The sequence below is a fragment of the Miscanthus floridulus genome, chromosome 10, assembly GCF_019320115.1.
Source record: "Miscanthus floridulus cultivar M001 chromosome 10, ASM1932011v1, whole genome shotgun sequence".
NCBI classification, from domain to species: domain Eukaryota; kingdom Viridiplantae; phylum Streptophyta; class Magnoliopsida; order Poales; family Poaceae; genus Miscanthus; species Miscanthus floridulus.
Genome location: NC_089589.1, coordinates 119447363 through 119468248, shown reverse-complemented (window position 1 = coordinate 119468248; position 20886 = coordinate 119447363). Strand labels below are relative to the sequence as shown.

At 41.9% G+C, this 20886-nt stretch overlaps 1 pseudogene; it reads left to right on the top strand.

The window, feature by feature from the left end:
* The first annotated feature begins 409 nt into the window (after positions 1-409).
* On the top strand, positions 410-1150 carry LOC136485501 (22 kDa alpha-zein 8-like; annotated as a pseudogene).
* The last annotated feature ends 19736 nt before the right edge of the window (positions 1151-20886 follow it).

The window sequence follows — 20886 nt, the reverse complement described above, 5'->3', positions numbered from 1 at the left end:
CAAGTCATAACTTTACATACTCGTCTTGTTTATAAAGTGAATCATTTATTATGTGGCTAAGGCTGTTACATGTGTAAAGGTGAAGTGATCATGCATGTCATTCCTCATGTATAAAAAATATTCCAACAGAAAAAGTCACATTTTCCTTGTACGTAGTGGAAATTGTCTTTCCTACACAGACCATATAATCCAATGAAATTGATAATTAAATGTCAAAATCGACTAGGTGCCATGTCATCTATAGCTTATCTGTTGTTTGGCGAAAAGCCAAAATCTAAACAGATATACATGAGCTCTCACTTGTATAAATAGGCCCCAAATCAGTAGTTAATCCATAATCCATCACCCATAACATTGAGAGCATTCAGAAACATACCAAGTGAAACAAACTAGCAACGTCCTTGCAACAATGGCTACCAAGATATTTGCGCTCCTTGCTCTTTCAGTGAGCGCTACAACTGCAGTCATTATTTCGCAGTGCTCACTTGCTCCTAATGCTATTAATCCACAGTTCCTCCCACCAATTAGTCCTATGGGGTTCGAACAATCAGCTATGCAGGCCTATAGGCAACAGTAGGTGCTTGCGGCGAGCATCTTACAACAACCAATTGCCCAATTGCAACAACAATCCTTGGACCATCTAACTATATAGACCATCACAGCACAGCAGCAGCAACAGTTCCTTCTAGCACCCAATCAGCTAGTCGTGGCAAACCCTGCTGCCTGCTTGCAACAACAGCTGCTTGCACCCAACCCACTAGCTCTGGCAAACGCTGCTACATACTAGCAACAACAACAACTGCAATAGGTCCTATCAGTGGTCTGTCAACTAGCCATGGTGAACCCTGCCGCCTACCGGCAACAACAACAGCTGCTTGCATCCAACCCACTGGCTGCGGCCAACACCACTACATACCTGCAACAACAGCAGCTGCAACAAATCCTACCAATGCTCGGCCAGCTAGTCATGGTGAACTCAGCCGCCTACTTGCAACAACAACAACTGCTTCCAGTTAACCCACTAGCAGTTGCTAACCCATTGGCTGCCGCCTTCCTGCAGCAGCAACAATTGTTGCCATTCAACCAGATATCTTCAATGAACCCTGCCTTGTCATGGAAGCAACCCATAGTTGGAGGTGCCATCTTCTAGATTACATATGAGTTGTACTTGATACAAAAGCTCTCATATCAGTGTGTGTAACTTCCCAGAAATAATCAATATATTGAATGAGATTTATCTGAGTCTATTTCTTAACTGTATTCTTCGTATATACAATTGAAACCATCAAATCATAATTAAAGACACATGCTTGGTTAATACGTAGACAATATGGCATTACTTCATCAATCCAAAGATGTGCCAGCCTGACCTCTTGAATGTTCTCATTCAGGTGTGTGCGTGTGTATTTATATGATAGATGCGACTGTACGCGCTTGCAGCTGAGTACTTGCATTTGTGATATGTTCTTTTGAGAAAGTGATGGGCACATATGCTTTGACCATGGCCGTTCAAATCTGGTGCACGTATACTAAGGAAAACACAATATAAGTTCATGAGCAAACCTATATGTGCCTCTAAAGTTGTTCACGCAAAGTCTTACCACTTAATTATTGTCTTTAGTAAATATTCGGTGCATATGTTTTTAACTAGAACCCAAATTGTGCATGCCACCATAAAACTGTAGACATATAAGGTATCTTTGCAGCCCATGAACTTAACAACACCAAGGTCATTAAATCAGATGGACCCTATTAGTAACAATTTTGATGTTGGTAGCAACAAAGTACAAAACTTCTTGGCCAAAAATAATTTATGACGAATATGAAGTTTAAATTATTATCCCATGAATAAATTAATGAAAATTTTGCGGAGGGACACCAAACTTGTGTGGAATTTGCAGCTCAACACACTAGCTCACTTTTCACCTAGGTAGCATTACCAAAGATGGGATGCTTGCTAATGGACACCACACGCACTAAAATAATATTTTGATTTGGGCTATCTAAATCCAAAAGTAAAGCCCTAAGATTGAAGTACCAACCGGCCACCGCCATCCTACAGTTTTGTAGAGAGAACCCACAAGGAGTGTGCCATTCTAACTCCTAGCTTAGTCCAATGGATTGCAATTTCCTTCTATGTTTAGCTTGTGACAAAGGGCATGCTCTGAAATGTTAAATGTAAAAAATTAAGAAGTTCATTACTAACATGATGGTTTACTAGGCATAGGTCAAAACACTAGAACCAACGTAGCCTGCACTCACATGTCATTTAAAACAAAAGGAATATCTTATCACATCTATATGAGTACCCATGACAGAAATTATACAGACTCGTGCAATTCCGTCGTAAACAAAAAAAGGAACAGTAAAGGAAGCCATCATCAAGAGTTTTCCCCTCATTTCGATTAGGTGTCAACTGAAGTTATTCTTTATAAATATTTTTAGCCATATTTGATTTCCATAGCCCAAAATGGGTGCCCAGTCCTAGTGATTAAGCTTACTAGCCCAATGTTCTCTATCTTCGATTCTTTGGAACAAGATTCAACTCGTGTGTAAGCAAAACCAAAATCTCTTTACGTAGACTCTAAGGAATTAAATATGTGCACCCATGGCACATTGTTCTAGCATAAAAGAATACGAAGGAGTGTCTTGTATGGAACTTTGAATTTGGATGTTGTAGTTTTTCGATAGAAAAATCAATGCTGAGCCCCATCTTAGTCTCTTTTTTCTTGAGTGTTTGTCGGATTGCTGAGTAAGGTTTACATTAGTCATCATGTTGTCTTTGTTCATGAATGGATCTATGCCTTTGAGCCCTAACTTATGTTTCAGATATCAAGGAGGTTGGCCATGGTCCTCTTCGTCTGTATTTTAAAGGTTAGACTCATATTGTAGCTAGTGCAAGGAACAAAAATTGCATAAAATTTGCCATTCTCCATTCTATACGGAAACATGTTAACTTTGACATTTGTAGAAGCTAGATGTACACCTATTTGAATCAAGAGCTAGAGTTCAACATATACTCCATTCACTCTAGTTTATTGCACGCTCTATCTTTTCCCAAAGTTAGTTTTCCCTAACTTTGACAAACTTCCTAGAAAATCTATCCAAAATTTTGAACATCAAGTTTGTTTCGTTGAATTATTTATGATAGATGTCTTCATAGTGCTTTTTTGTCATCAAAGTTGATTTAAAACTTTGTCAAAGTGATACAATATGGGGTTTACACAATACTAAATGTAGCACCCGGTTGCTCCGAAAGGCAGGATAGAGAAAATAGGAGATAACCAAAACCCGATTATTTATTTCATTAATCCTTATACCTTAGGCCTATAAACTAAATGAAATTGTGGGAACACCCAATAAGATCATTGCAATCATTAGAAAGATTCAAAACAAGCAGAAGCATAATGACAATTCAACAAAGCACTAGTGGTGCACAATTCAATCATTGACTCAACTTGCGATACTATCGTCCTCATTGTACTAGGGGCAACACTCCTAAAACTCAACTTTAGATTACACAAGAAGGTTGTGAGGAACAGTTCTAAAAGCATATCAAATCAAGGAGTGAAGATGAGAACAAAGACTTTAAAATAAGCACCAAGGCAGAGATGAATAGCAACAGTAGAGATATAGTAGAGAAGAAAATATCAAGGTTCATAGAGCAAGGGTTTTTGTAGCAACTTCTAAACCTTAGAATGACTAGTTTCTACTAGGCTTGCATCCTATAGTCATCATTGCTTTGATACCACTTTGTAGCACCCGGTTTGAGAACAAAACCAGATACACACCATATGTGAGCCCAGGAAGTCAAATCTCACATATAGCTACAAATAAGGGTAATATTGAAAGACAATGCTCAATATATAATGTACTTAGTATAAAGGATATAACCTTAGACAGCAAATAATGGAAAGACAACTCTGATCTTCGGGTAAAGACTCCAATTCCACAGGGACAACTGACTGGTTGATCACAAGCCTAATTCCTCCAAACTCTACCAATCTGGTACCCATCTAGAATTTTCCTGAAGTATTGAAAAAGTAAAGCAAGCGTAAGTACATATCGCACTCAACAAATATAACATGGGGTTCATGAGGCTCAAAAGGCTGACACTGGTTTAACTGCGATTAGCTTTTAATGACTCATCTTTTAGCAATTGGGTGGCAACAAGTTTATTCACAAGCCCATATAAACACATGATTAGGTAAACATGAATAATTAATAGCATAAACAGTAATCATTAGTGAGCATCTTTATCTTTAGTATCATCGGTGTTTATCATCTATTCCGTAAAGGTTCCAAGGCCACTCGTGACCGTGAGCATGGCTGATATACCAGTTTCACACTCTGCAGAGGTTGTACACTTTCACTGTGAGTCATGATTTACCCTTTCGCCCGAGGTAGCTAATCTCTTGACCCACTTCCAAGGAAGGTTGGCAGGGTTCACTATGAAGCCTTTCAAAGGTTCGTCTAACAAGTTAGGGCCGCTAAGGTTTCCCCATCAATAAGCATGAGCCCCCCTCCAAGGAGTGACTAACAAAATACCAAGAAACCAAAGTGCACCCTCTTGGCAGGCCGAAATCATACAAACCAGAGCCCCTCTTGCGCAATAAAGGTAACCTCTAACAAACTAGAAAAGGTCCCCACACTGAGCTAAAGCCAGAGCCATATAGCCCTCACAGTTGTACTGTAAGTCCCGAATGATCACTTACAGATAAGTCCTTAGGGAGAGGAATCTAGAGCACCATAAAATAGCCCAATGCTCTAGCCCCCTTGTTCCATGTTGCTAAAAAGCATCTTTTAATGTTTATTGCATATACCATTAGTCAAGTTACAAGATCATGGTCTTTAATTGAGCACTAGCATCATACTACCCAATGCATATCCCATAGGAGTCAAGGCACAAGGTAACAAAGCATTAGAAAATCCTTAGCGGCAGTCAAGGTAGACACATGCAATATGAATTAAATGATTAAAGGTATATAGGACAACAAGGAAGATCCCATGATATACTTGCCTGAAACACCGATCCTTCGGTAAGCTTTAATCTTCAACGTTCTTCTTCTTCTTTTTGATCACCACGTATATCTCAATGACTGAACGAAATCATAAAGCACCACACAAGCATCCATATAATCATACACGAAGCAAACAATAAATCTAAATTAGAACAATACACCAAACATAAAATCAAGATGAAAAGTTTGTAAAGCGGATCTACGTCTCGCTACGAACACACAGACGCAAAAAGCACGCTAATCGGAGCTACGGTGAAAATAATACATCTACCGAAAGATTTGCTCATAGGAGAAAATATAAAACTGTTAGTTTCATGTGTTTTAATTATATAAAAACATATATAAGATATTTTATAGATAATATAATTTAAGTCAAATTTAGATTCAAATTATAAAACTAAAGTAAAACAAATCATATTTTATCTATAAAATCCTGTTGCATAATTATTATTCAAATTAGAGTTTAAACCATGAAATTCTAGAAATAGTGACATGGTAAACATTGTTACTAACACATAGATCTCGTCGCTATAAATCTAACGCAACTTGAACGAAGCAAAACACAATTAAAACGAGGAAACGACAGAGATTAAATGATCACATACGTGAGCTAGTATTATACAATTCAGAGTAAACAGAAAGGATCAATTATTGCATATGGATGAGATAAGCATGACGTCATTAGCATGTTAATTTAATGAATAAAATATATACGTTGCAATGGAGGTTGACCTTTCCATCGTGTAACAGGGAGCACGCACAACTTTGAGAGCCAGGACAGCGAATATGCAGTAGCTGCAGATGGTGGCCGGTGATGATGGACAACGGTGAACTGCTCGTGGAGTTGTCCGACTTCTGAAGAGCCTGCAGCGCCAGTGGCGTGGACTTGCTCATCTCAGGCGACGAGCGACAGTTAAGAGGCAACAGATCCAATGGAAACGACAATGGCCGGATCAGAAGTTGTGAAGATCACAACAGCCCACACGGCGACAAGGGACGGAGCAGTTTAGGGGCAGGCCGACGAAGCTTCTCCTTAGGACTGGGCACCCATTTTGGGCTATGGAAATCAAATATGGCTAAAAATATTTAAAAAGAATAACTTCAGTTGACACCAAATCAAAATGAGGGGAACAACTATTGATGATGGCTTCTTTTACTGTTCCTTTTTTATTTATGATGGAATTGCATGAGTCTGTATAATTTGTGTCATGGGTGCTCATATAGATGTGATAAGATATTCCTTCTATTTTTATTTGACATGTGAGTGCAGGCTATGTTGGTTCTAGTGTTTTGAGCTACGCCTAGTAAACCATCATGTTAGTAATGAACTTCTTAATTTTTTACATTTAACATTTAAGAGCATGCCCTTTGTCACAAGCTAAACACAGAAGGAAATTGCAATCCATTGTACTAAGCTAGGAGTCAGAATGGCACACTCCATGTGGGTTCTCTCTACAAAATTGTAGGATGACGGTGGCCGGTTGGTACTTCAATCTTAGGGCTTTACTTTTTGATTTAGATAGCCCAAATCAAAATATTATTTTAGCGGGTGTGGTGCCCATTAGCAAGCATCCCATCTTTGGTAATGCTACCTAGCTGAAAAGTGAGCTAGTGTGTTGAGCTGCAAATTCCACACAAGTTTGGTGTCCCTCCGCAAAATTTTCATTAATTTATTCATGGGATAATAATTTAAACTTCATATTCGTCATAAATTATTTTTGGCCAAGAAGTTTTGTACTTTGTTGCTACCAACATCAAAATTGTTACTGATAGGGTCCAGCTGATTTAATGACCTTGGTGTTGTTAAGTTCATGGGCTGCAAAGATACCTTATATGTCTACAGTATTGTGGTGGCATGCACAATTTGGGTTCTAGTTAAAAACATATGCACATATATAGAGCCCCCCTTCTCGATGGCACAATGATGTGCAGCCTATACACAAGGGGATAGAGGCCACACTATACCCGATTTGTCAAGCCATTCTTGTGCCAATAAAGGTAACCACTAACAATCTAAAAAAGGTCATCATACTGAGCTAAAACCAGAGCCATGCAGCCCTCACAGCTGTACTGTAAGTCCTAGATGTTTGCTTACAGATAAGTCCTTAGGGAGATGTCGACCCAAAATTTTTGTCTCCGTGCCGAGGACACACGCAGCAAGCCAGAAGGGTTCGCCCGATGGAGCAGATCCGCCTAGCTTCAGCACAATGGTGGTCGATCCTGCGCAATCCTCCCAAGACGTGCCAGTCAATTTGACCCTGCAATTGACAAGGAGAGAAAAACTTATCAGTAATTAAGGGCAGAATGTGCCGGTGTTGCCAGACAGTCCCGAATGTGCGGCTCTGAGAGCCGATATGAGAGGAGATCAACTAAATAGTCGATTCCAGCATATACATAAGAATAAATTGGTTAAAGCTCGTGGGGTTGTGTAAGAAGAATCGGTTATCATCTAGGATAAATATAATTCGAGCAAAAATTAATCAATGGCAATAAGATATCAATGATGATCGGTTTAAACTGAGCCAATGATTACAAGCAACCGAACCCCTCTTTATATAAAGAAACAATTCAACATCACTTAACCATTTGATAAAGATAAATCTAGTGAACATGTTAAATCTTATCTATCGCCATGACCAGTGGGGCATGAGGCAGAATCATGCAGGCCGTAGAAACAACAATAGACTTGACGACCCTAACTCATTACTAATATCAGTGGGGCATGAGGCAGAATCATGCAAGTTGTAATACAATAACAAGATTATGGGGCTAACATATCTTTCAACTTATCTCTATTTCAACGGTCTCGTAATGTGAACTGTTCGTGAAAGCACTCGATATCGGCTAAACAACTGATTCAGGCATAGCGCACAGTTAAGGTCATGCCTTCTCAGGAATAGATCTATCAACCAATGATCCCCGCTCCACGGTGCTAACAGAGGGGTGAGAGGCAGAATCCCACAGGCCATGATAACGGGCCATGAAACGGTTCTCGCTAACCAATAGATCTACTCAAGATAGAACATGCCTTAACCGCACGCTATGCATGATTAAGATTGATATAAAACAACCGATAAAACATAACTCATCGTTCAAGGTGTAGATTAAATCAGTTTTAGATTAGCAAATGATGGGTTAAATAAGATATAAGGCTGATCCAGATCAATCTCAATCGGGCAGAGTGATATTGCTGTAATTAGATAAACAATGAAAGCAATAAATAATATTGGTAACTTAATGAATCTACCAAAGACTGCCATTCTAAGGTAGAGCCAATAACTTGACCTTGATCTAATTCAAGCAGTGGGGTGTGAGGTAGAATCACATAGGCCATACTTGAATTAGACAAGAGTCGATAACTAGCCTATACCAGAGTCGCAATGGGGGTCGACCGGATCGATGCAGCCATACGAACAGAGGTATAAACCATGACGGTACTTACAGACAAGCAGTGGAGGTCGACCGGATCGATGCAGCCGTACTCGCTGAAGAACTTGCTGAGATCTACTCTACTCCTACTCCTAAGGGGTGGCCTGAGCCAAAAAAGTAAATTGACTTGTATTTGATTGATTGATTATCTTTTACAATAGCCGGGGTTTGGTATTTATACCCAGAGTCTAAAACGAACCTTACTCGAGTATGACTCAATACAATCTTTGGCATAATAAAAACATTCCTAATTTAAGATAACTTGGACTCTAATCTTTCTGTTTTTGTAGAGCCCAACATGTCTCGTCCTAGCACCGATCATAGCCTCTGTCGTTATCTGCTGGCGCTATCTAAAGAAAGCCGATCCTAGTGCTGCATCCGAATCAGCAGGTTTCAATCTGCACGCAATTGATCCCGTGCTAACATGATCTTGGGAGCGCTCGAGCTTCTGAGATCCTTCTTTCAAATTCTAGTGTAAACACATGCCGCCCAATTTAGGGATAAAAGTAATTTTATTCCGAAATTATCATGTCTGCATCCCTGGTTGGTCCACAGTCACGGGTAGAGAACCTTGACCTAGGGCCCACTGTTTATCACCGCTTGCGTCCATTCACGAGCCCATGCCTCAAAACTTCTTACAAGAGCATCAATGTTTCATGGGCACTTGGATTCATCTTCCCGGGCTGGCTATAAAATGCCCATCCGACTCTGGCGAGAGCAACTCAACAATTTAGCCATGCCTTGTTTCCCTCTACTTTCTCGAGTGCCTCTAGCTCCGCCAGACCCTCCATGGTCTGCCTTTTTGTTATGAAGATCTTTGAGCGGCTAGAAGAATTCTTGTGCATAGGGTGATTGTGTTACTTATACTAGCGCCTCGTTGAGCAAGAAGACCAGTCATTGTGGTTAGAAGAATTCTTGTGATACCACCTGAGTCTTCTCTTCATGCTCACAAAGCTGTTCTTAGTGTTTGCGAGGGCTAGAATGTGTAATCACCTTCCCCTTGTTACTCCTCCAAACACCCACCGAGAAAGCCTCAGGCTTATTTCCCATAATTCCTCAATTTATTGAGAAATCCGTTGAGCATATGTTAGGCGGGGGACAAGATTCTTTCTCTCAGATATAACTTTATTGATGGGCCGATGCGACTTGGTTCACAATGAGTTTCGGCCTTGTGGAAATTTGGACTCCCTTCAATCCAAAGAAGTTCTAGTGAGTTAATCTCTGGTCAATGTATTCACCCCATGATATTTTGTAATCTGGAGAAGTAATAAATTCAAGTCCGTTATCTCTTCGTTATCTATCCCCTAAATTCCCGGAGTGCTGATCTATTTCTGTTTCTGCTTCCAATTTCACATCTCCATTGAAACCTATCTTTTCGCTCTCCCGGGCTATATATTCGGGCTATGGCTGTGAGTCGAAAAACAACCCTCTTCGTCTCAAACCTTCTTCGTCTTTAGCATATTTCCTGCCTTTCCGTGGGTTTGAGGTTATGGAGAACAACAAGAGGTCTATTGAAGAAGCCCTCAACAGATCTACATCATCACGTCAATGCCCTCGTCGTCAAGAGGACGCATCTTGCGGCGCTCCCATTGCTCCGGATCGAAGGGCGAGCGCTGCCCAACCCTCGCGGTCTTCTTTGGCATCAATCTGCCACCAATTTCCCCATCATTCGAGGCGACAGATCAGTAACAACGATCTGCTAGCCTCCATTGATCAGACCGACCAGCATCTAGCCAACTACCTTTCCCTACCAGAATCGGCTCTGGCCATGATTGAAGACCGATCACCCCCCGAGATCAGCCTTATGAGAGAAAGGTTGGCCAGGGCTGAAGCTAGAATCATGGGTGAGATGTCTGCCGTTATTTTTCCTTGATTTTGTCCTCAAGACTTCTGATCACTCTTTCCTTGAATATTTTAGATTTAACTGCTCAGTTGGAGAGTCTTCGATCAGCCACGGATCATGCAGTGGGATTCATCAATGCCAGGGGCGCCGTTCTAGTGGTTCTCTTGCACGACATCCCAAATTGTGTTAGGGAGGTCGCCCTTCAAGGAGTTCTCCATGGAGCCGCCATGGCGTTGGCTGCTGCACAAGCCCGTTTGGGTCATACTCTTCAGCTTCTTCCCCATGGTTTTCCAGACGCAACGTACCCTGGGGAGCACGACCGCTTGGTTGAGGATTTTATGAGCACCGCCAACTCTGTAGCTTTCAATACCCTGGCCGATGATATAGTAGGCAAAGTATTTTCTAGCCCGTAGCTTGTAATAGGTGGCGTTTAGCAAACAACTTTCTTGCCTTGAGTGATTTCCCTCTGTTTCATGTTTCATTTTGTACGCATCATTCTGTTGGCATAATCGATACACATCATACCGGCTTTCACCCCTTCGAGTTTACCCTCTCACTAGCAACGATACCCTTCTCGTATCAGCTATTAAAACTGACGGCCGAGCAAATCGGTTGTTAAGTGTCAATCCAAATGCTAGTGTAATATTCCTTCAAATATTTCCCATTTGATTGCTCTGCCAAATTTCCTTTCCCTTCTCAGTGTCTTCAGAATACAAGTATTATCAGGTGCATAACATCTGATCCGGTAAGGTCCTTCCCAGTTGGGTGACTTTTCACCGAATTTGCTGCCCCCTGACTCGATCAGCGATTTCATTTTCTAGACTAAGTTTCCCTCAGAAAATTGCTTAACTTTGACCCTCAATCCTTAGTCTATCGGCTTCAAAGTTTTCAAGAGCACGCAACCGAAAGCAACTCAAATCTTCTAAGTTGTTCATTACAAAATTCTCGTAGTCTTCGCTTGGTAGATCGTTCGGCTCCTCTATTCTTGGCTCCCGAAAGTAGTCCATGCCAGGCCTTTTCCAGAATCCTACTGCCATTGATTGTCACAAGTCTAGTTTGGCTAAGACACCTGATGTCATCCAACAAGAGAAGCGGGAATTGCTGGTTAAGGTCAGAACATGTTGAGCAATCTGAATTAGCCTTGAGATCATTAGCTTGTGTAGAATCGATCGTATTCCCTATTGTTCAATTGCATTTTTGTTTCGGCCAAAGAGCTAATTCGATACAGCCGATCCCAGACTCCTAATCTTAATTTAATTAAGTCTAGAAACATGGCTTTTATTAAGAGAGCCCCTCGATCTTCTATCCTCAGTCATTTGGTGTTGTATTCTCTTCGACATTGGTGAAGTGGCGCTTCACCGCCTATTAATTGTGGTTGCCTTTTGTGCGTCCCGAGGCGTCCGTCCCTTCACTTCATGTCTTCAAATACCAGCCGATGTCTTTCGCCTCGAACACATCTCCATCCGAAACTATTTCTTTGCTCTTCTTCGCCTGTCGAAACCCTATAGTGGTCTTTCCTTCTGCCTTTCATAGATCCAATCATTCTTCATGGCCGGCAAAGATAACCGAGGCAAGCACGCGGTGGAGGAAATCCTAGAAGAGAATATGTCGATGAATCAGCGTCTTCGGCGCATGAGGTGAGATCGACATTTCTTGTTTATGATGATGAACAGTTCTGATTCACCTATAGGTTTGTTGTGAATGACAGTCTCCGTCCCCTTCCTAGGGCCAGCGGGCCTTCTGACGCTGCTTCTTCTGTGCCAGCCTCATCGTTGGATTCTTCTGATTCCTACAACGGCGAAGACGCCTGACGCTATCTTCATGAGTGGAGGATGGCTCAAAACCGTTACTCCGAGGTGACTTGGGAGAACAGCCAACTGGAGATTTGCCTCGGGGTTTCCTTGGACGCCCTTCACGTGGCTGAGGAGGAGGCTAGCGCCGTCCGAGCGCGGCTGGCCGAATCCGATGCCATGGTGGCAGGTAAGATGAATCCCATGAAGGCTTTTGCTCTGACTTCCATTATGTTCATCTTGACCGTCTTCTTGTTCTCGTGATTGTCAGCCTTGACAGCATAGTTGGAATCTCTCCAACTAGCGGCGAACGTGGCCGTAGACGCTATCAATGCCCGGGGTTCCTCCATCGATGCTCGTCTCCAAGACATCCCGGTCCATGTTTGGGAGATCACCCTCCATGGCGTTCATCATGGTGCGACGGTGCCGCTAACCGCGGCACAAGTCCAAACGGGGTACGAGCCTCACGCCATGGAAATAGGTTTCCTGATGGGCGACGGCCCTAAGGAGCACAAGGACCTGCTTGAAGAATTCACTATTGCAACGGAGACCGTAGTAGATATCACATCCACTCAGGATGTGGTGAACAAGATCTTCGATTAGTCTGTACTTAGGGTAATCTGATGAACAAAGACTCCTGTTCTTTCATGAATGTGCCTTAGTGCAATGCTCTTGTGTATGATTGTGAATGTTTCTTGCTCTTTTGTTTTTCGCTCTATAGACGATACATATCGTATCGGCTCTTACTATCTTTGAAGATGTTTACTTTATGAACTAGAGGCGATACCCTCCTGGTACCGGCTATTAGAGCCGAGAATGAATCGGCTACCAAGTGTTGATCAGACGCTAGGATAACGTCCCGTAGAACTTTCCATATAAAAGTTCAGACAAGTAATCAACCCAGGTAAAGCGTCCTACTAAGCGAAACAAAACTTCTCTTAAGAAATCCATTAACTCTGAGTCACACTTAAACTTTAACTTAGCCTTCACATACGTCGGCCTAAACCCATCTCCAAGACTTAATACTCATTTTCCTTTGATCCAATGGCCGACGTAACAGTTGTGACTTTTCTACTAAAACAAACTCTCAGAGCCGATCGCTTGCATCGGCTGTTGGCTTTCATTGCTGATTTTAATGAAGCCTCCTTCCCATGTCTTGCCAGAAAAACACTCGAAATCTCCTAGTTCCCAAAAGACTGGATCGGCTGTTGCGATGCTTACGGATTCATCAGCGCGAACCAATTCGACATCATCTCCATGCCATTGAATCAAACACTGATGCATGGTCGATGGTATGCAGTAGTTTGCATGGATCCAATCATGACCAAGGAGCAAACTATATGACCCTTTTCCATCAATGACAAAGAATATGGTGAGCAGAGTTTTACTCCCGATTGTTAGCTCAATGTTTATTGCCCCCCGGGTCTTAGATGTATTTCCTTCGAAGTCTCTAAGCATCATGTCGGTTTCAAGAAAATCTCCTGGTCCCTTGCTAAGCTCACGAAAAGTGGTGTATGGCATAAGGTTGACAGAAGCACCTCCGTCCACCAACATCCTGTTCATCGGCTTCCCATCAACAAAACCTTTCTTGTATAAAGCCTTCAAGTGCCGATGTTTGACTGGCTTATCAAATATTGCTTGTTGTACAACCGTCAACTTGGCAACTATTTCCTCATACTCCAATTCATCAGAATCTGAATAAATCTCTTGATCTGTTGGAGCTCTAAATTTCGATGGCAACAGAAAAGCCATTTGGATATTAGCCGATGGTTGCCCTCTATCGGCTGTTTGCCTTGCACGCCGTACTTGAGTTTTACCGGATGGCTAAGCTTGTTCTATTTCCTTATTCCTTAAGCATTGCACTCTTCTCTTCTGGCTCCTTGTTAAACCTTCGGGGCACCATTGGCCTTCCTGCCAAACGTGTTCTCTCTGGTTGCTTCCTTCTTCATGATCATGAATACTTTTATTTTTTAAGCGTCGATCCATATTATTATGATGACATGAGTCCTAGACATGGATAGACCGGTGATTGATTTGAGATTGCCTAAATCCCCAATATTGATTGTTGCATTCTAGACAGTCATGTCTGATAGGCAACTTCAAATCTTCATTCCAGCAGTATCTGAAGAAAGGACAATTCCAGTGCGATTCGGCTTGCCTCCTTTCATACCTCTCTTCTTCTAGTTGACGCTGGTATTCTTGATCCTCTAACCATCACTGATAATCCTTTTCCTTCTACCGCTGCCACTTATTCAACAGGATCTGAGATGTAACTCATGGCTTTGTCATCCCATCCTTTGACGCTTCCCCTATTTATATCAGCTCTTTTGCTGATCACGACGTTTTCTAATCTCTCTATATTCATCAGTCGATATTTGCATCTTGGGATCAACTGTTCCAGCTTCTCTTGATTTGGCTGATGTTAGAACCTTAGTTTTTCCTTTGAATAGCCCAACATCAACCATATTTTGATCTCCTAGGAAAGGATTATCATCAACTTTCATCTTTCGAGGCGTATCGATCTTGAGCCTCCCTTGCTGAATAGCTCTCTGTATATGCTGTCGGAAAATTCTGCATTCATTGGTGGAATGAGAAGTAGCATTATGAAACTTGTAGAACTTCTTATTCTTCAATTGTTCAGGGGGCAACATAACATGATAGTCCGGCAATTTGATCTGGCCCTTCTCAAGTAAAAAGTCAAAGAGCTTATCCGATTTTGTGACATCAAAGTCATAGCTCTCCTCGATTCCTCTTCCCCAAGGATTTGGCATAATCACTGTCTTCTTGCCCCAATTCCATTCAGCTGCAACAACCTCTTCTTCTTCATCCTCATAGCTGTCATCGACTGAGTATGGATCATAAGCTTCGGCTACGGTGGTACTCTTCTGGAATCGGGTATCTCTGCGTATACTCTAGAATTGGCTATTGAGCGCTGCTACTCGCTGAACCAATTGACCCAAGTTGTCAAATTCTTGTCCTAGCAGCTTTTCTTTCCACATTGGCAGCATTCCCTGGACAGCTAAAGTAGCTAGCTGATCATCGGCCAAGCTCAATGAGAAGCACAAGTTCCTAGTCTCTCGAAATCTCTAAATAAACTCAGTACCGGATTCGTTAGTCCTCTGTCTCATGGTTGTCAAATTGGTTATCTTCTTTTCCCCAATCCTAGTGTAGAAATATGTATGAAACTTCTTCTCTAGGTCAGCCCAATTGGCAATGGAGTTGATTGGTAGTGACGAAAACCAAGTGAAGGCTGGCCCTGATAGGGATAAGGAGAAGAAACGAACTCGATGGACATCCTCAAGTGATGCTTCACCCAATTGTGTAAGATACCGACTGACATGCTCTATAGTGCTTGTACTACCTTGACTAGTGAACTTGGCAAACTCTGGGAGCCTGTAATTTGTAGGAAGAGCGACCAAATCATACGACTCTAGATATGGGTGTTTGTACAAAAAGGTCAGCCCATTTGGCTTCAGGCCAAACTAATTCTTCATCATCTCGGTCACCTTCAGCAGCAACTCGTCAGCTTGCGGATTTGGATTTCTTGGTACTTGCTGACCCATCTGTGGATTGAAATCCCACGTGCCCTGATATCCTGGATTTGGCATCATGTGGAGAGTGTTATAATCTGTGCCATAGTGATACCCTTGTGGAATCTCAATCTGCTAGTTCTTCTGCTGGCTTGCTGCTTGAAGTCTCTGATTGTAGACATAAGGATCTATATCTCTACGGATCCTCTGAATCAATGGTGCTATTTTTTGAGCCGACGACGGTATGTGGCCTGATGTGCCGAAATTGATCATTTGGTTCTAACTCTGCCCCGCCGGCTGTTGCACATGCTGTATTGACGGTCTAGGATTGTACCGTATCTGATTCATAGTAGTACCTAGAGTTTGTTCAAATGAACCTTGAAGTGCATGGATGTCACCATTACCAGCTAGTGCTGCTTCTTGATGGCTGGTGCCGACTTGATTAGTCCCTTAGGTCAATGGATCTGGAATGTTGTAACAAGTCGATCCAACCTGACTAACTATAATTCCATGAATCGCCTCTCTTTATGGCGTTGTGAAATGCGTCAATGAAAGATTCATTGCGGCTTGATAGGGCATCACGAACAGATTTGTCTATGGCTTCTGCAAAGAAACACATGTCTTCAGCTTCAACTGTATCTGTCTGTCCGTGTAGTAGAACTCTTGGTAGTGGAAATTTCTGAATAATTGTGTTGTCACGTGTTTTGGTATAGGACAACAAATACTTCTTCTGAAATTCTTCTGTAGCTTTGTTGATGGTATCCTTATCTTCATCAGGTAGGTCCTCATAATGTACCATAAGGATGTTGTCGTTGTTGTGAACCGCCATGATGATTGTGGGGTCCCACCGAGCATGACAGAAACGTGTGTCGACACAGAATTTTCGTCTCCGTGCCAAGGACACACGCAGCAAGCCGGAAGGGTCCGCTCGATGGAGCAGATTCGCCTAGCTTCAGCGCAAGGGTGGTCGATCCTACGCAATCCTCCTGAGACGTGTCAGTTAATTTGATCCTGCAATTGACAAAGAGAGAAAGCTTATCAGTAATTAAGGGTGAAACGGGCCGGTGTTGCCAGACAGTCCCGAATGTGTGGCTCTAAGAGCCGATATGAGAGGAGATCAACTAAATAGTCGATTCCAGCATATACATAAGAATAAATCGGTTAAAGCTCATGGGGTTGTGTTAGAAGAATTGGTTATCATCTAGGATAAATATAATTCGAGCAAAAATTAATCAATGGCAATAAGATATCAATGATGATCGGTTTAAACTGAGCCAATGATTACAAGCAACCGAACCCCTCTTTATATAAAGAAACAATTCAACATCACTTAACCATTTGATAAAGATAAATCTAATGAACATGTTAGATCTTATCTATCGCCATGACCAGTGGGGCATGAGGTAGAATCATGTAGACCATAGAAACAACAATAGACTCGACGACCCTAACTCATTACTAATATCAGTGGGGCATGAGGCAGAATCATGCAGGCCGTACTACAATAACAAGATCATGGGGCTAACATATCTTTCAACTTATCTCTACTTCAACGGGCTCGTAATGTGAACTGTTCGTGAAAGCACTCGATATCGGCTAAACAGCCGATTCAGGCATAGCGCACAATTAAGGTCATGCCTTCTCAGGAATAGATCTATCAACCAATAATCCCCGCTCCATGGTGCTAATAGTGGGGTGAGAGGCAGAATCCCACAGGCCATGATAACGGGCCATGAAACGGTTCTCGCTAACCAATAGATCTACTCAAGATCGAACATGCCTTAACAGCACGCTATGCACGATTAAGATTGATATAAAATAGCCGATAAAACATAACTCATTGTTTAAGGTGTAGATTAAATCAGTTTTAGATTAGCAAACGATGGGTTAAATATGATCTAAGGCCGATCCAGATCAATCTCAATCGGGCAGAGTGATATTGTTTTAATTAGATAAACAATGAAAGCAATAAGCAATATCGGTAACTTAATGAATCTACCAAAGACCTAAGGTAGAGCCGATAACTTGACCTTGATCTAATTCAAGCAGTGGGGTGTGAGGCAGAATCACACCTGCCATACTTGAATTAGACAAGAGTCGATAACTAGCCTATACCAGAGTCATAGTGGGGGTCGACCGGATCGATGCAGCCATACGAACAGAGGTATAAACCATGACGGTACTTATAGACAAGCAGTGGAGGTCGACCGGATCGATGCAGCCATACTCGCTGAAGAACTCGCCGAGATATACTCTACTCCTACTCCTAAGGGGTGGCCTAAGCCAAAAAAGTAAATTGACTTATATTTGATTGATTGATTATCTTTTACAATAGCCGGGGTTTGGTATTTATACCCGGAGTCTAAAATGAACCTTACTCGAGTACGACTCAATACAATCTTTGGCATAATGAAAACATTCCTAATTTAAGATAACTTGGACTCTAATCTTTCCCTTTTTGTAGAGCCCAGCTTGTCTCGTCCCAGCGTCAATCATAGCCTCTGTCGTTATCTGTTGGCGCTATCTGAAGAAAGCTGATCCTAGTGCTGCATCTGAATCAGCTGGTTTCGATCTGCATGCAATTGATCCCTTGCTGACATGATCTTGGGAGCGCTCAAGCTTCTAAGATCCTTCTTCCAAATTCTGGTGTAAACAGGAGAGGAATCTGGAGCACCATGAAAACAGCCCAATGCTCTAGCTCCCTTGTTCCATGTTGCAAAAAAGTAATGTTTTAATATTTATTGCATATACCATTAGTCAAGTTACAAGATCATTGTTTAGTTGAGCACTAGCAAAGCTACCCAATGCATATCCCATAGGAGACAAGGTATAAGTTCAATTCTAGGGAATCCCTATCAAGCTGACACTTGCAATATGAATTAAATGTATTAAAGTTGATAGGAAACAAAGATGATCCCATGCTATACTTGCCTTAAACTTATATCCTTCTTCTAGTCCAAACCTTCAATGGAACTCCTTCTTGATCAACACGTAAAGTTCATCGACTGGACATGATCATAAAGCACCACACAAGCATCCATGCAATCATACACGAAGCAAACAATAGAACTAAATTAGAACAGTACACCAAACATATGAAACAACAAGTAAAAAGGTTTTAAAGATGTTCTACATGTCACTACGAACACACAGAAGCGAAAAGCACTATAATTGGAGCTATAACGAAGAAGTTATGAATTAAACAAGATTTCCTTTAATAAAATAATAGATTAAATCTAATCTCAAATTTCAAAATTTGAAACATGTTCAATAGTAGGATGAACATGTAGATTACCCAATTATGAATCTAACGCAACTTGAACAGGTCAAATCAGAGTTAAAACGGAGAAGTTATGGCCTAAAGAAAATAGTGGCAAAACTATAAATAGATGAAAACGTATTTTGGATCTAACAGAGAAATTCTATGCTTTCTGAAAGAGAAAATGTATTTTGTAACTAATCCGAAGGAAACTACATTTTAAAAACAGAAAACGTATTCTGTGGAATACGCTTTGGATCACAGGTTTAAACATAGAAAATTTCAGGGGCTCTTTAGCAAAGTTACCAGTCAAAGGGGTACTGACCAATATCGGTCGTTGGATCAAGGATGGGTGGTAGAGATTAGATGGGAGGAGATGAGTAAGGAAACAACCGCTAGAATAGTAGGGCTAGCGCGATGGAGCCATGGCCAGCGACCGTAGAGCTCATCGACGTTCTTGGAGAAGAGCCTATGGGCCATGACAGCGCGAAGCAAGGGCACCGAAAGAAAGAGGAAGTGAAGGTGAGCTCACCTAGGGGGTTATCATCGGTGTTCGAGGCACAAAAGAGCCGCAATGCCTGATAGGCGGTCCACAAGCACAGCGGCTAGGGTTCCTTGGCGATGCTGCGAGCTCTGACGGGGCTACGGCGGCGCTGAGGGTTATGAGGGGAAAGCGGCGTGGTGCGGGCTCAGTATTTAAGGCCAGGGAGATGTGGGGCGCATGGCACAATGCAGAGGCGGGACGGACGCGGATTCCGACATGGCGGAGAGAGTCCGGGAAGGAAACGACTAAAGGTGGAAGACGACGTCGCGCTGACACATGGGCCCGTCTGTCAGCGACACCAAGTGGAAGAGAGGAGAGCGAAAGCGACGCGGTGCTGGGCCGGCCCATGACCAGAGCATGAGGAAGTAGATGGGCTGTGCGAAGAGGAGAGCTGAAGCGGCCGTGGGGGAGAGAGGGGAACACCGCGTGGGCCTCGGCTTGGGGTGGGCTACGGGGAAAAGGAAAAGGCCGGCAGGTGCACTAGGCTGCGGAGGAGAGAGGAAGCACGCTGCGTGGGGAAAAAGGGCTGGGCCGCTTGGGCTTGAAGCTGAGAAAGGAAAAGCTTCCTCTTTTGTCTGTTTTTCCCAAGCATTTTCCAAAGTCATTTTCAAAAGCAATTCAAATCATTTTAAATTTTCGACAAAGTCACACAATCGAATAAATCCAATGCACCAACATGTATGCACAAACAAATTGCTAAACCTTATAATCAATTTTAATTTAATGAAAAGATTTGTTTTCCTATATTTTCATGAACACATAAATACAAAATTAAATCACTTTAACTCTATTTCAAAAAGAGCAAATTTTAGGGTGTTACACTAAAGTAAATTGTAATCAATAACAAAGGGACATCGTGGAAATTGCCATGTTTAGCTATACGCATTCTAATTTTGTACATTCTATGTGTGTGCATGCATCTGTACATACGGGGATTTCAATTAGTGTCGATCTTGTAGCATTTGTTCATTCATTGCTGAATAAATTCTCACCTAACCACTATGCAAGCTTTAACCATGAGTACAACACTACAATAAAGTTTGTTGATAAAGGCTTTGATACACATGAGCAAGTCATAACTTTACATACTCGTCTTGTTTATAAAGTAAAACATTTATGATGTGGCTAAGGTTGTAACATGTGTAAAGGTGAAGTGATCATGCATGTCATTCCTCATGTATAAAAAATATTCCAATAGAAAAAGACACATTTTCCTTGTACGTAGTGGAAATTGTCTTTCCTACATAGACCATATAATCCAATCAAATTGATAACTAAATGTCAAAATCAACTAGGTGCCATGTCATCTATAGCTTATCTGTTGTTTGCGAAAAGCCAAAATCTAAACAGATATACATGAGCTCTCACTTGTATAAATAGGCCCCAAATCAGTAGTCAATCCATCACCCATAACATTGAGAGAAATCAGAAACATACCAAGTGAAACAAACTAGCAACGTCCTCGCAACA